Below are 17,091 nucleotides of genomic sequence, written 5' to 3' on the forward strand. Positions count from 1 at the left end.
AAAAATCAGGTTATTTCTCTAAAATCTTGTTAAGTGAGACAAGAAGCATGTTATTGGAAGCTTCTAAAGGGAGTAAGGAACAAGGGGCTCTACTAGGTGCTCACTATTGGTGAAACTAATACAAATTCCCTGTGATATTTTGCTGCTGGACATCAGACTGCACCTGAAGACATGGTCCATGTGTGAAATGAAAGTATTGAAAATATGTTTTTTTTTTTGAAGAAAGGTGGGCTCTGAATCAAGGTAATTTAATCTCTTTTGCTAGTGGATTTCATGTCTCAAAAATCTCTAGCAGTGTTTGCTTCTGCAGCACATACACTAAAACTGGAACCAAGAAGATTAGCATGGAACCTATAGAAGGATGCTATGCCAGTTTATGAAGTACTCCAGTTACATAATTTTGGCTAACGGAAGTCTAGCCTCCAACTCAGGTGGAGAACCCCTGCTCCACTGCAAGCCACACCGGCCAGAAGGCCAGAGAGCAAACAGAAAACAAGTAACAAAATATCCCTCCAATAAAAACAACTCCAGAAATTGGCACCAAGACTTATAATCACTCCACACCCAGAAGCATAGACATTAGTAGAAGAACACAATCAGCACAAGAACCCAGCCAACAAGAACATATTATACACAGGAAAAATATTGAGTGCTTCAAGTATCATATTATTGTAGCTAGAATCATACCTGACTTCTCAACGTAGACTATAAAAAGTCTTGGACAAATGTGCAGATTCTAGGAGACCACAAAGGCCAGCCAAGACTACTATACCCAGTAAAGCTTTCAGTCAACACGGAGAAAACCAGATATTCCATGATAAAGTCAAATTTAAACAATATCTATCCATAAAGCCAACCCTTTGGAAGGTAATAGAAGAAAAAACTCAAACCCAGGGAAGTTAATTACACCGACATAAACACAAGCAATAGATAATCCCATGCCAATGAAACCAAAAGAAGGGATGAGGACACACACACATAATACCATCACCAACTACAACAATATGACAGAAGTTAACAATCATTGGTCATTGATATCTGTCAGTATCAGAGGACTAAATTTCTTAATAAAATAACAGAAGAGAACAGATGCAAAATCAGGAGCTATCCTTCGGTTTGCATGTAAGATTCACACCTAAATAGCAAGGATAAGTTTTACTGCCAAGTAAAGGGTTGAAAAAGGATTTTTTAAAGCAAATAGTCCCAAGAAGAAACCTGGTATAGCCTTCTATTATCTGAGGGTCCATATTAAAGGGTGTCAACAAAATAGACTTTGAACCAAAATTAATCAAAAGAGAAGAAAGACATTTCAAAAGAAGGACATTTCATACTCTTCAAAGGAAAAATTCAGCAAGATGGCATTTCACTTCAAAACATCTACGCCCCAAATGCAAGGAAACCCACATTTGTGAAGAACCATTATTGAAGCTTACATCACATGTTGACCCTCACACATTGATAATGGGAGACTGAATACCCTACTCTCACCAACGGATAGGTCATTCAGATCAAAACTAAACAGAGAAATACTGGCACTTAATGATGTTGTAAGCCAAAAAGATCTAGCAGATATTTACAGAATATTTATCCCAAACACAAAAGAATATACCTTTTTTGGGTAAACTCAAGGAACTTTCTTTAAAATGGACTACATACTTATCACAAAACAAATCTCAACAGATATAAGAAAATTGACATGACATCCTTCATCCTATCAGACTACCATGGATCAAAGTTAATTTCAAGAGCAGAAACAACAGAAAGACTGCGAATCATGGAACTGAAAAACTCTCTACTGAATGAAAACTGAGGCAAGACTCCCTTGAATAAAATAAAAATGGATGCCCAAATTTACGGGACACAATGAAACGGTGCTAAGAAGGAAGTTCATATCACTAAGTGTCTGCATAAAGAATTGGAGAGATCTCACACTACCAACATAAAAACACACTTCGAAACTATAGAACAAAAAGAAGCAATCTCTCCCAAGAGGCGTAGACAACAGGAAATAATCATGTTGAGGGCTGAAATCAATAAAAATATTTTTAAAAAATCAATAAAATTGAAACAAAGAGAATACAAAATATCAAGGAAACATAGAGACGGTTCTTTCAACAAGGTAGACAAATCCTTATCCAAACTAAACAAAATGACAAAGAGAACATTCAAATTAACAAAATTGGAAACAAAAAGTGGAACACAACAAGAGATAGCAAACAATCATTAGGTTATCATTTAAAAACCTGCAATTTTGATAGCTTTTGCTGGAGAGGTTGTGGAGAAGGGGGTACACTCATCCATTGCTGGTGGGAATGCAAACTTGTGCAACCACTTTGGAAAGCAGTGTGGCAGTTTCTCAGGAAATTCGGGATCAACCTACCCCTGGACCCAGCAATACCACTCTTGGGAACATACCCAAGAGAGGCCTTATCATACAACAAAAGTATATGCTCTACTATGTTCATAGCAGCATTGTTTGTAATAGCCAGAACCTGGAAACAACCTAGATGTCCTTCAGTGGAAGAATGGATGAAGAAAGTATGGAATGTATACATATTAGAGTATTACTCAGCAGTAAAAAACAAGGAGTTCTTGAATTTTGCATACAAATGGATAGAAATAGAAAACACTATCCTGAGTGAGGTAAGCCAGACCCATAAAGAGGAACATGGGATGTACTCACTCATATTTGATTTCTAGCCATAAACAAAGGACATTGAGCCTATAATTAGTGATCCTAGAGAAGCTAAATAAGGAGCTAAATAAGGCATCCTCCTGAATATTAACCTTCATCAGGCGATGAAAGGAGACAGAGATAGAGACCCACTTTGGAGCAGCGGTCAGAAATCTCAAGGTCCAAATCAGGAACAGAAGGAGAGAGAGCACGAGCAAGGAACTCAGGACCGTGAGGGGTGTACCCACACACTGAGACAATGGGCATGTTCTATCGGGAACTCACCAAGGCCAGCTGGCCTGGGTCTGTAAAAACCTGGGATAAAACTGGACTCACTGAACATAGCGGACAATGAGGACTACTGAGAACTCAAGAAGAATGGCAATGGGTTTTTGATCCTACTGCACGTACTGGCTTTGTGGGAACCTAGGCAGTTTGGATGCTCACCTTACTAGACCTGGATGGAGGTGGGTGGTCCTTGGCATTCCCACAGGGCAGAGAACCCTGATAGCTCTATGGGCTGACAAGGGAGGGGAACTTGATTGGGGGAGGGGGGCGGAAATGGGAGGTGGTGGCGGGGAAGAGACAGAAATCTTTAGTAAATAAATAAACGGGGAAAAAAAAGAAACACACCTCAACCTCAAAAATAAATAAATAAATAAATAAAAACCTGCACTCTACACAACTGGAAAATCTAAAAGAAATGGATAATTTTCTCAATTGATACCCTTTACCAAAGTTAATTCAAGATCAAATTAACAACTTAAATAGATCTATAATTGATAAGGAAATAGAAGCATTCATTTCAAGTCTCCCAATCAAAAAAAAAAAAAAAACAAAAAACTCAGGCCCAGATGGTTTTAGAATTCTACGAAAATTTCAAATAAGAGTTGCTAATACTCCTCAAATAATTCTATAAAATAGAAACACAAGAAACATTGCCAAATTTATTTTATGAGGCCACCACCACCCTGCTATCCAAACAACACATATATTCACCAAAGAAAGAGAATTACAGACGAATTCCCCTCATAAACATAGATGCAAAACTACTCAACAAAATTTTTTCAAACCGAGTCCAAGAACATATCAAAATGATTATCCACCATGACAAAAATAGGCTTCAAGCCAGAGAAGAAGAGATGGGTTCAACATATGAACATCTGTCAATGTAATTCACTATATAAACAAACTAAAGAAAAAAATGACATAGGATTACAGGATTGTTGTAAGAAGGCCGCTTGTTTGTTTCCTGGCTGCCCGACAGCACAGACTTGAAATAACCACACAGAAACTATATTATTTAAATCACTGCATGGCCCATCATCTCTAGCTTCTTATTGGATAACTCTTATTTCTTAATTTAATCCATCTCCATTAATCTGTGCATCACCACACAGTCATGACCTTCCAGTTTCAGCATGTCTGTTTCCAGCGGTACCTCCATGGCTTCTCTCTGACTCTGGCCTTCTTTTTCCCAACATTCAGTTTAGTTTTCTCTGCCTAGCTCTGTTCTACCCTATCAGGCCAAGCCAGTTTTCTTTATCCATTAATGGTACTCAAACGTACAGAGAGGAATCCCACATCACATGATCATTTCATTACAAGCTCCAAACGTCTTTGACAATATCTGACACCTCTTCATGATAAAATTATCAGAGATATTATGGTTACAAGGGCAAAACTAAACATAATAAAGGCAGTATATAGCAAGTCCATCGCCAGCATCAAATTAAATGGAAAGTAACTCTAAGCAATTCTACTAAAACCGGAAACAACAGAAGGCTGCTCATTCTCTCCATACATATTCAATACAATACTTGAAGTTCCAGCTAGAGAAATCAGACAATTAAGAAAAAAAGGGGGATACAAATTGGAAAAGAAAAGGTCAAAATATCATTATTTGCAGATGATATCACAGTTTAAATAGACTATCTCAAAAATTCTACTAGGGAATCCCGATAGCTGATAAACAACTACAAGGAAGTGGTTGGATACAAAATTAACTCAAAAACAGAAAACAAACAAACAAACAAAAAAAAACCCCAAACCAGTAGTTCCCCTATATACAAATGAAAGTGGCATGAGAAGGAAACTGGGAAAGCCTACCTTTCACAATAGCCACCAACAATATAAAACGTCTTGTGATACTATCAATCAGAGAAATGAAAGGCTTGTATAAAAAAATTCAGTCTTTGAAGAAAGAAATTGAACATTATGTAAGAAGATGGAATGATCTCCCGTGCTCTTGGATTGGATTGGGAAACCTACCTTTCACAATAGCCACCAACAATATAAAACGTCTTGTGATACTTTCAATCAAAGAAGCTAAAGGCTTGTATAAAAAAATTCAGTCTTTGAAGAAAGAAATCGAACAATATGTAAGAAGATGGAATGATCTCCGATGCTCTTGGATTGGTGGGATAAACATATTAAAAATGGCTATCCTATCAAAAGCATTCTACATATTCAATGCAATCTTCATAACAATTCCAACACAATTATTTGCAGACCTTAAAAGGACCATTGATGTGGGATTCCCTGCTGTATGCTGTAAATATGTCTTATTACCATTGGTTAATACAGAAACTTCTTTGGGCCTATGGGAGTGCAGAATTGGGCAAGGTGGGAGAAAAGAAGGCAGAGTCAAGAGATGCCATGTATCTGACAAAGGAGACAGATGCACAAAAACTTGCCTGTAAATCATGAACCTTGTGGTAAAATACAAAATAATAAGGATGGGTTAATTTAATATGTAAGAGTTAATAAGAAGCCTGAGTTAATAGACCAAGCAGTGTTTTAATTAATATAGTTTTCATGTGATTATTTTGAGTCTGGGAAGCTGGTAAACGAAAGAGCAGTGTCTGCCTACAGACCATACTCAATTTCATGTGAAAAAGCAAAACCCCAGGATAGCTAAAACCATCCTAAATAATATAAGAACTTCTGAAGGTGTCACCAACCCTGATTTCAAGCTGTGCTATGGAGCAGCAGTAATAAAACCACATGGCATTGGCATAATTAATACAGGTTGACCAATAAAATGATTAGAAAACAGACACAAAATCCACACACTTATAAACACCTGGGTTTTTTTTTTATATAAAGAAGCATAAATACACACTGGGAAAAAGAAGATCGTCAACTAATGGTGTTGATCTAACTGGATGTCTGCATGTAGAAGGATGTAAATAAACCTATGTGTGTAGGTATGCATATATATATATATATATGTATGCATATATATGATGTCAAATCTATATGACTCTGTGACTGACTGGATAGGCATACTTAAGGATGCCTCCAAGATTTTCTGGTACTACAATATATCCTGACAGAGAAACGTGGGAAGAAAAAAGATCTTAAACATTAAACCACCCTTGCATATATACACGTATCTATCTATAATGTATGCATGTATGTATCTATAGATTGGCCATTACATTTAATATGCCCTTTGCTTGACACATTTGTGTTATTAATTAAAAGCTTGACATCTGTCATGTCTACCTGCCTGTCACCCATGGCAGCTGAACTGTAGTATGGTCTGCTGGAGAGCCCCTTATTGATGAACCTTAGTGATACAAAGCAGAGAGAGGAGCTCGAGTGTGCTTTGAGGTCTCATGGTCCCAGGATGTCAGACTATGTTGCTAAGGAAACAGGCTCCCTGGTCCACTTCTACTCACGACTCGGCTGAAGAATGCAGATGGTTGTCATTGTTTCAGAAATGCTTTGCAGCTGACTTTTAAAAATCCATCTTGAACACTGTTTGGTTAACTTCAATAAAATCTAAGATGGTTAAAATAATTTGTTTCTAAAAGGTCTTCATTCCGTTCGAAATGCAGCTAAAGCTTACCCTTCTGTTATTACCCTTGTAGCAGGGTTTCAATTTAGCCTTTCTCGGCTTGTGCTTCTCCACCTCTAACCCTTGGTACTTCAGGAAGAACATTTAATTGGTATTACTGACATCACCTGAAGGCTTATGAAAGCAGTAAGATTTCCGGCCCCATTCTACGTCTGCTAAATCAGGAATCTCCATTTTATACAAGAGCTCCATGAGATGATATGCATATTACCATGAGAAGTAAGAGTCTTGATGACAGTTCAAACGACATCTCCTTACCATTCATCTACCTGACAACTGTATCCGGTACTAAGTATCTGTACATTTATACCATTGTGAACTGTATTTTATATTATATTTTAATTGGATATGTATTATGTAAGAGATTATTGATTTTAAAAGTATTTTAACTTTCTGAGTTCATTGATCTCGCAGAATTTATTTGAATACAACTATTTTTCCTGGAAAATAATATAATTTATACACAAAGAAATTATTCAGTCTTCTCTTCTATATTGGTTGCTGTAGGCATGCATGTGTGCTGACTCTACTGTCCCCCCTTGGGATAGTTATTACAGCAGACTTCTTAAGTCTAACTAGATATTTAGATGATCTTGAAGGAATGATTTTTTGTCTGAACTTTGAATGTTCACAACAAAGATAAACTCAGCAAACATCAATTGATTAATTGAGTTCTCTCTGTTGGTGCGGATATTCATTTACACTGCGTGAAAGTGTGTCACTGTGAAAAATGGTCAATAGCTAGTCAGGAAGAGGTTTGGCAGGACTTCGAGAAACAGAAAAATCTTGGAAAAGAAGAAAGGCAGACTCTCCAACCTGATGCAGAGGAAGCAGGACATGCAGGAGGAGAGGTGAAAGCCACAAGTCATGTGGAAACACGCAGATTAATAGAAATGGTGAAGTTATAAGAGCTAGGGGGTAATAAGCCTAAGCTATAGCACAGCTCTCCTAATTAGTACCAAGTCTCTGTATCATTATTTGGGAGCTGGTGGTACAGAGAAGCCTATTCTCTCTCTCTTTCTCTCTCTCTCTCTCTCTCTCTCTCTCTCTCTCTCTGAGAGATGACAGAGATGATAGGATGATAGGGATAGTGAGAGATCCATCATTGCAGAATTTCCAATCCTTATTGAAGCAATCACTGTATCAGCTGAGTTAATACCAATGCCCTGTGATAATAAATGATTCTGTCCTGAATTTCAAAAGAGGTATGTCTAAAACTTCCCTGAATTGCTTGAGCCAAAACTTTCCTTGTATTGGCGAATACATTTTTGCTATGGAACAGAAAACAGTAAGTCTGACCAGTGTTTGAAGGTAGACAACACAGTGTAACACAGTCAAACCTTTAGGCAATCCTGAAGAGCTAGTCATTTGTGGTATTAATTACAGTAGCTGTGTGACTCCAGGAGGGGACCCATCCATTGCTCCTGATGAAACAGCATCCCCTTCTTTGTGGCTGTATCCCTTGCTGCCAAGGCCACCCTTGGCATCCCTGTTGCTCGGATCCATCAGCAGAAGCTGCTATATCTACTCACCATTATTGTGTTCCAGCCACAACCACTGTTGCTACAGTGTCCCATGTAATCTTCATCCCAGTCTGCCAATTAGTCTTATTATCTATTCAGTGAGAAATTAAATAAATTTGCTGTGCATTCCCGGCCCAGCAAGTGTGGGATCATATGTACCAGTTTTCCCAAACCTATGCCATTTATTGCATTAGCAAAGTCCATCAATGTATGGCCTCCATAAATCTCACTTGTTTTGTTTTAAAGTTGGACAAAGAGATACATTCGTAGTTCCTCAGCTGTTGTGCCTGTCCTGTCTTTCTTTGAGAAGGTTATAAAAATGTGTTACACTTGGTCTCCTGCTGCTGATAGTATCTCCATCTGCTCAGCAATAAATCAGGTGTGTAGTGTTCCCTGCTTATGGTCAAACATGCCGCAAGATTCCATAATATGTACCGGAGCAGAATGAAACAAATATTGAACAACATAGCAACACTGTCTCATATTTTATTAAGGCTCACAATTCAAAGTCTCCGGGCCATAAACAAGTCTCAGCAGGGACAGCATCAATGACGCACAGATAAGACATCTCTAAGGCCTGGTACTAAAGTACCCACAGAGCACTGGTGCTTTCTGTGAACACTGAGGCTCAGCCTTTCCTACCCAGTGGCTTGAATTAACAACAACAGTCAGAAATGGCCTGGAACCACAAATTGTAACTTTTTATTAAAGCTCCACCTTATGATATTAATCTTTGGTTAATTGCACTAAAATTTCCATTCATTTATTTTTCCTAAGATTATTATGTCTGTGCAGTTGTCAGATAATTGGAGAATGTTTGCAACACTGAGCTAGGTGTACCTGTCACCATTCTCTTACAGAGTAGGAGGGACAGTAAAACCATCTCTGAGCAGGGGTGTCATTCTAAAACACAACCCGAGAGATCATGGCAGGATGAGTGAGGGCTCCTATGAATTTGCAGAGAGACTCAGTCTCAGAAAGGTATTTAAATGTTCTGATAAAATGTCTTGAAATTATTAATATTTTATTTGAATTTGTGGTTTACAATTTTAAATAGATTGGGGCAATGCAACATGGGATAAGATGAGAAGAAAAGTATCACAAGGGTATGTACCCGCCCTCTTGTGCTGACGTATAGTGAATCCTCGTGAGTACAAAATTTGGTGATCCCCAAGATCGTGGTAGTTAAGCGGGATTAAAAGTGTGCATAGGTCACTTGCTATCACTATACCAGAGTGAGGAAGGACGTGCAAGGTCCAGACAGCTCTCACTTTCTATCCGAAACAAGTGTGCTCTAAAAGAAGAAAGAATACAGTGGCATCCAAGGGAAATGGATGGCCAGGGAAACATTCTCATAGGCTTTGTCAGCCAAGCAACCCCCTCTTAAGTAACTAGCCAGTCACCGAAGCTGAAAACGACATTGTAAGAAGAAAAGCGTAAATAGAGTCCGTAGCTGCTTTTCCTACAAAGTTCTGTCTGCGTCAACAAGGCAGGGGGAGACTGGGAAGACGCGTCAGGAAGATGAAGACCTAAAAGGTGAGCAGCTGAGTTGTGTGCTGCTCTGCTGTTCTGAAGGGATGAGATGCATGTGTGCACACAACCTTTGTAACTTTGGTGATTCTGCACCTGTTAAATCTCTCCGTATGTGCAATTTAAACTTACAGTGCACAAAATAAAGGTGCGTGATGTGGGATTGCCCTCTGAGTGCTGTGAATACCATTGGTTACTAAAGAAACTGCCTTGGGCCTGCACAGGGGATAGAGACAGGTGGGGAAAACTAAACTGAATGCTGGGAGAAAGAAGGGTGGAGTGAGAGAGAAGCCATGGAGCTGCCAGAGACAGACACCTGAAACTTTTCCAATTAATCCACAGCCTTGTGGCGATACACAGATTAATAGAAATGGGCTAAATTTATATGCAATAATTAGCCAAAAAGAAGCGAGAGATATCAGGCCAAGGAGTGATTTAATTAATATAGTTTGTTTGTGATTATTTTGGTTCTGGGCAGCCAGGACTAACAAGCAGCCTTCCTGTTAGAGATGAGTGGTAAAATTTATATTTAGAATCATTTTTAAATTTCAGCTGGCATTAAATAACATAGGAAGACTGTGCAGAGTCAAGAGGGATGCTAGAAGAACACAGAAGATTGACATTTCTGTCCTTCCAACGGCTCTGCCCACACCCTCCCTGCTTTTTTTTTTTTAACAAAGGTACTATTTTTTTTTTAACAGAGAAAATTATGCAGTTGGTCTTGGTTACATTGTTATACTAGAGGTTTCACATTGTGGGTAGATTACACTGTTCTCACGTACAAATAATATGGCTATCACCATGTTTTATGGTTTTAATTTCAATAAAGTGTAACTGTGTCCTTATTCCGAGGAGATAGTGAATTTGCTTTTTCCCCCATGTAGGCTGTGCAGAGAGGAATTGGGAAGACAGCTCTGACAAGCCATCAGAAATGAGCTTCACTCCTTAATTGCGCGTGTTAAAGTGTTTTTATTTTTTATTTTCCTTTTAGGAGCAAGTGTTCTTCTTAGCACACTCATCTTGGTAAAGGTCACTTTTTAAGTGATGTTTAGATGGTGGGAAAGTTGAAATGACCTCTTCCAAATGAGTCATTTCTTCTTTAATTTCTGACAAGTTGGGCCTCAAATGGAGACATCAAACATTCATTACTGAAAAAGAAATGCTTTTCAAAATGTAGCAGAACACTTTTCTGGGGAATTCTCATTTTACTATTTAATTTAGTTATTATAAGAAATAGTATAATGTTACTATATCCCCACATCCTGCTAAAGAACACTGATATAAACAGACCCTGGTTCTCTACTATGAAAGCTTCCCTCCCTGGTACTCCATTCCCTCACCAAGTTGTGGGAAGGAGCCAAGTTGTTAGTGATTATTTTGAAAAGCAATCATAAACATAGCGACTGTTTCAGAATGGCATGATAATGCATTTCAGTGTGCATGCAGGATATTTAAAAGATGAAGAGCTAATTCCCCGGGAATAGACTACTTCCATATGATGCTTAGGTTTGACATAGCTCTTCTGGGATCAGAAATTCTTCTTCTGCTTGAGTAGCTGCATCCATTTTCTACATTCAACTGAGTTCAAAGGTTGTTTGCGATCCCTGTATGACTTATCCTCTTAATATTTCACAATAAAGTAAAATCACAGAATTTAAATGAGAAAGCTGGAGCCTGGCCTTTTGGTGTTTCAATGAACTATGCTAGAAAGTAGGAAAGGGATACTTCTCTTACATTTTCAGTTGGAGGAAATAAATATCCCCAAGCTATTGGAGACCATTTACTGTGATGAAGGTTATGAGAATTAATGGAAAGATGCAAATTACTTTAAATGTAGCACTGACGGGAAACGCCATCCTGAAGGACCACTTTGTGTCATCAACCAAAAAAATGTAGGTGCTGCAGTGTTTTAAGCAAGAAAGGTTTTATGCCACAAGTTCATTCAAGAGAACTTTTTGACGTTAAGTAACATTGAATCAAATATTAAAAGGCCATTGAACTTCTGACCAGTTTTAGTCCTTTCAAATTATTTTATGATTCAATTGCTACTTTCCCTGACCAGAAAATGGAAGGATCTTCCTTGCTCCTGGATTGGGAGGATCAACATAGTAAAAATGGCAATTCTACCAAAGGCAATTTATAGATTCAATGCAATCCCCATCAAGGTCCCATCAAAATTCTTCACAGATCTGGAGAGGACAATAATCAACTTTATATGGAAAAACAAAAACCCCAGGATAGCCAAAAACAATTTTATACAATAAAGGAACTTCTGGAGGCATTACCATCCCTGACCTCAAACTCCATTACAGAGCTACAGTATTGAAAACAGCTTGGTATTGGCATAAAAACAGAGAAGTCGACCGATGGAATCGAATAGAAGACCCGGATTTTAACCCTCAATCCTATGAACACCTGATTTTCGATAAAGGAGCTAAAAGTTTACAATGGAAGAAAGAAAGCATCTTCAACAAATGGTGCTGACATAACTGGATGTCAACCTGTAGAAGAATGAAAAGAGATCCATATCTCTCACCATGCACAAAACTCAAGTCCAAATGGATCAAAGACCTCAAAATCAATCTGAACACACTGAATCTGATAGAAGAGAAAGTGGGAAGTACTCTACAACTTATGGGCACAGGAGATCACTTCGTATGTATAACCCCAGCAGCACAAACATTAAGGGCAACATTGAATAAATGGACACTGTCACTAAGACAAAAAGGCAACCCACTAACTGGGAGAAGATCTTCACTAACCCTGCAACAGACAATGGTTTGATCTCCAAAATATATAAAGAACTCAAGAAACTAGACTTTTAAATACTAATTAACCCAATTAAAAAATGGGGCACTGAATTGAACAGAGAATTCTCAACAGAAGAAATTCAAATGGCCAAAAGACACTTAAGGTCCCCGGGCGATGGTGGCACACGCCTTTAATCTCAGCACTCGGGAGGCAGAGGCAGGCGGATCTCTGGGAGTTCGAGACCAGCCTGGTCTACAGAGCTAGTTCCAGGACAGGCTCCAAAGCCACAGCGAAACCCTTTCTCGAAAAATAAAAAAAAAAAAAAAAGACACTTAAGGTCATGCTCAACCTCCTTAGTGATCAGGGAAATGCAAATTAAAACAACTTTGAGATACCATCTTACCCCTGATAACATAAAGTTAACATTTGGAAGCCAGATTTACTGTCATTGGCTTGGCCAACAGGAGACTGGTGGCCACCCAGAAATCAAAAACAATGTGGCCAGAGTAAATATGCAATATTTGTCTTTTCTTGCATGGGTTGCTTCAATCAGAATGATGTCAGATGATCAAAACACATTTAATATTATTAACGTAGAATAATTATTTATTTTAAAATACCCAATAATGGTCACAAAATCTCTGCACCTCCTTCCTGCTTGTACATTTATGCAGGTGTCGTTGGCTAGTACAGGGTAATGAAAGCTCCCTCATGAATGGAAACAATACTGTATACAAACCTTGAAATCTGCGACATCGTTTAAACGGTGGGATGTGAATGAGAACTAACTCCTGTGACACACAACACAGGGCTCACTGGTGTCTTTTTCTAATGAACTTTCCTTTGGGCCAAGCTTGCTCCCAGATATTGACTTGGAGACTTATCATGGAAGGCTGGCCTTAGTTTAGGCTGGTTCTTAACTAGCTCTTATTAATCAATTCCTATTGATCTACGCTCTGTCACATACTGCCATCCAGCTCCCCCCACATCTCCTCACATCCCTTGCGTACCTCAGTTCCGCCTCCTCTTTCTCATCTCTGTCCAGAAGTCACGTCAATACCTCGTGCCTATCTATTAGCTGTTCGGCTTTTTCTTGCAACAATCAAAGCAATCTTCATCCACCATGGTGCACAATTATCCCACAGTCATTTGACCACATTCCGAGGAAACTTAACAATGTTAAGTGATGGAAAGATGCAAGATCCTATACAGTACACAAGACTCTCCTGCGAACGTTTTTTAGTAAAAGTAGTCAATTTATATTTTTGTTTGTTATGAAAATTTAAAGTGTGTTAATCAGCAACACAAACCCTGGTAAGAACAGCCTACTTCTCTCCTGATCCTTTCTCCCACCGACCCAGGAACAGAGGGTCTGTTTGCGTTTTACTAACAGGAAATGATCACATTCACACCTATGAGACTGGAGCTCTGAATTCCAGGTATTCAGTTCTCTTTTTTTTTATCTGGACATTTCTCCCATGTAAACTTTTACTTCAAAAGCCATATTTAATAATATATGTTCCCTCCTTTGTCAATACCAATACACTACCAAGAAGTTATTTTAAGATATAATATTTGTATATAACATTTAAGTGATGAAGCTGAAGAAGTTTAAAATATCTTTTTTTCTTTAATAATATTTAACAATATATAAATACACAGAGCTGATGTAGGATGTCCTTCTGTATGTGTGTTGCTTTTATTGGTTGATGAACAAAGCTGTTAGGCTAACAATTTAGCAGAGTAAAGCCAGGTGGGACATCTAAACAGAGAGAGAGAGAGAGAGAGAGAGAGAGAGAGAGAGAGAGAGAGAGTAGGTGGAGTCGAGGAGATGCCATGTAGCCGCTGAAGGAGAAAGATGTTAGATCATAATCAGTAAGTCAGCCTTGTAGCTATACATAGATTAATAGAAATGGTTTAATGTAAGAAGGTAAGAGCTAGATATGAATACACCTGAGCCATTGACCAGTGTCGTAATTAACATAGTTTCTATGTTATTATTTGGGTCTGAGTGACTGGGAAACAAAAATACAGTCTCCTCTTACACTGAGTTTTAAAAGAGCCAAAAATGATCAGCGTTTCCAGAGATCTAATTATTTCAAATCATTTTAATTTACAACATTTGCCTTATAGTTATCAATAATATTCTAATTCTTCCACTGGCCATTTTAGCCACTATTTAATGATTTTCTGTTCCACTGTTACTAGCAGTGTCCTTTCTTGGCTCCCTTCTCACATCTTCTTGGCACACTGTATCACTTAAACTGAAGAAAAATATTTAAAATATTGACTCTAATTCAGTATAAAGTTAAGAAACAGTGTCATCATATTTGTCTTCTCATACATCTGCTGCCTATCTTTTTTCATCTGCCGGAAATTTCTATATCCCAAGATTTCTATGTCCCAATCCTTAATTTTTCCTACAATTGAATTATATATTGCATGTTTTTAATTTTACTTCTTTTTTTTTTAATACCACAAGTCTTACATCAGACCGACTCATTTCTGCCTTTTGCCAGCAGATTTTGCTTCTTCCAGATCCCTCAGGCCCTCGCCATTCATAGTGCCAAGCTCTCCCACCACCTCTGGAGACTTTCTTTCCCTGCTTGCCTGGAAAGCGACTTTTGACTGACTCACCAATTAAGGGAGGTTGGTGTTAATGTCAGCTCTGACTAGTCCTGAAATAAGAAATCAGTGCAACGAGACCATAAGGACTGTAAGCTGAAGAAAGTAGGCTAAAGTAATTTTTCAGAATATAAGACAGATGTTTAATCACTCACTTACCAGCAATTGTAGAATTGGACATTCTGCTCAGGAAAAAAAAAAATCTCGTCAGTGATTGCACCAAGCCTACTCTACAGTGTAAATTATTGAATCAATTTAACTACACGGGATACTTGCTAATGGAACTAGCTTCAGACACGGCCTCCTTCGCCTTCTGTGAAGTTGAGCCTACAGCCTGAAGTACAATTTCAGAAGGAGGATAGTCAGGTCGGTACAGGCTGAGAGGCCAGAGTATCTCAGACTAAGTCATTTATACAGGGACTTCACCTCTTGCAGGGCTGAAGGCGGGGAAGCTCACAGTTAAGGGGCCAGCGGCTAGATGTCACTGTCTTACCACGCCTGCCCCAGGAATGAAGAACTAGAGGGATACACTTGTTCCTTTGGGGTCCTTTATAAGGGCCCTCTTCCCACTCGGAGATTTATATTACTTAGACATTATATTGCTGAGACAAACGCTGACAGAAGCTTCTTACGTGGAGAAATGCTTACTTTGGCTCATGGTTTTGGCGCGTCATGGTGAGGACAATGTGGCCCAGCACAGAAACTGACCCTAGGGGCTAAAAAGCAAGAGACAAGCAATGCTGATTTCAATTCAGTCAGCTTCCTCCTTCCCTTTGGGTCTTATCAGGGCCTCTTCCTGTAGGATTAGACCATGGATATTCAGGGGAGCTCTTCCCACCATGGTTAATCTCTGAAACCATTCACTTAGGTACAGCCATGGGTGCTTTTTACTCTGGTCAAGTTGGTCATCAGGAATAATCAATTCAAGAACTCTACCTTCAATTTACAATCGCATGACAGTATTGTTCCACCGAGGAGGATGATCTGACATCAATTTTGGAGGCATACAAACATTCAAACCATTACCAGTGTAAAGATCATGAATGACATGGTGGCATGACTCTGTCTGAACTTGCACAAATGTCTCTCTCCTGTCCTTTTTGGTGATCTGTCTACTGCATGTGGTGCACACAACAGGGAGTGCTGGCGAAGGATGAACTTTCCAATAATCATATTCGTTCCATCAGATGGCTCGTTTGCTGTCTTTCACAGCAGTATGAAGGGACACCTAAGTCTTCGTGATGCCACCAATGGAATGACATAGAGATGCAGATTAAAACCTTTAAATGACATTTGTTGTTTTCTTACTGTCTCATGACTATTTCGTCTCACATGAAAAAGAACACATAACATACTAAGTTTTCAGGAACTACTGGGACATAGTAAGGATCTGAAAGGTAACTAACTGGTGAGCCTATTACCTCTACAGTTCAGTCTCTTAAAATTTCAAATTAGTTATCCAGAAAATATAACACTAAGAATAAAATTTAATATTAGTTAATAAATTATCAAACCTAATGAAATCTTTCATTTCAAGTGTAGCAGATAGTAGGGGCTAGATGTTTTGTCAATTCCTAAAAAAATCTAAGAATGGGTAATGATCTAGGAGCAGGAATAATATTAAGATAGCAGCTGCACTTGGTCTGGGGCAGGGAATTTTGAATTTTGAAAAATGTCTGACCATATACGTCCTGCTAAGATTTTTTAAAAAGCTCAGTTTTTTTCACATATATGACTTTTATTATTTCTATATCTTGATTTTTTTATTGAGAAAAGGAAAAAGAAAAAAAGTTTCCCCTTCCTCCCAGCCTTCCATTTCCCTGCCCCTCCTTCCACCCTTCTCCCCCTCCCCCCACTACTCTCCCCCTCCCTCTCTAGTCCAAAGAGCAGTCAGGGTTCCCTGCCCTGTGGAAAGTCCAAGGTCCTCCCCCCTCCATCCTGGTCCAGGAAGGTGAACATCCAAACTGGCTAGGCTCCCACAAAGCCAGAACATGAAGTAGGATCAAAACCCAGTGCCATTATCCTTGGCTTCTCATCAGCCCTCATTGTTCGCCATGTTCAGAGAGTCCGGTTTTATCCCATGCTTTTTCAGTCACAGTCCAGCTGGCCTTGGTGAGCTCCCA

At 38.8% G+C, this 17,091-nt stretch overlaps 1 protein-coding gene and 1 non-coding gene across 6 annotated transcripts in view; one reads left to right on the top strand and one right to left on the bottom strand.

Moving 5' to 3' along the window:
• LOC121458759 (membrane-associated guanylate kinase, WW and PDZ domain-containing protein 2-like) overlaps positions 1-17,091 on the bottom strand; it is a 1,271,545-nt gene that overhangs the window by 1,006,866 nt on the left and 247,588 nt on the right. The gene's annotated exons all lie outside the window — the stretch shown is intronic.
• Positions 295-396, top strand: LOC121459175. Its single transcript, XR_005975929.1, has one exon. It is a non-coding gene; the product is annotated as a U6 spliceosomal RNA (small nuclear RNA).

The sequence above is a fragment of the Microtus oregoni genome, unplaced genomic scaffold, assembly GCF_018167655.1.
Source record: "Microtus oregoni isolate MIOR12 unplaced genomic scaffold, Mior012 000018F_ref0000195, whole genome shotgun sequence".
Taxonomy (NCBI): domain Eukaryota; kingdom Metazoa; phylum Chordata; class Mammalia; order Rodentia; family Cricetidae; genus Microtus; species Microtus oregoni.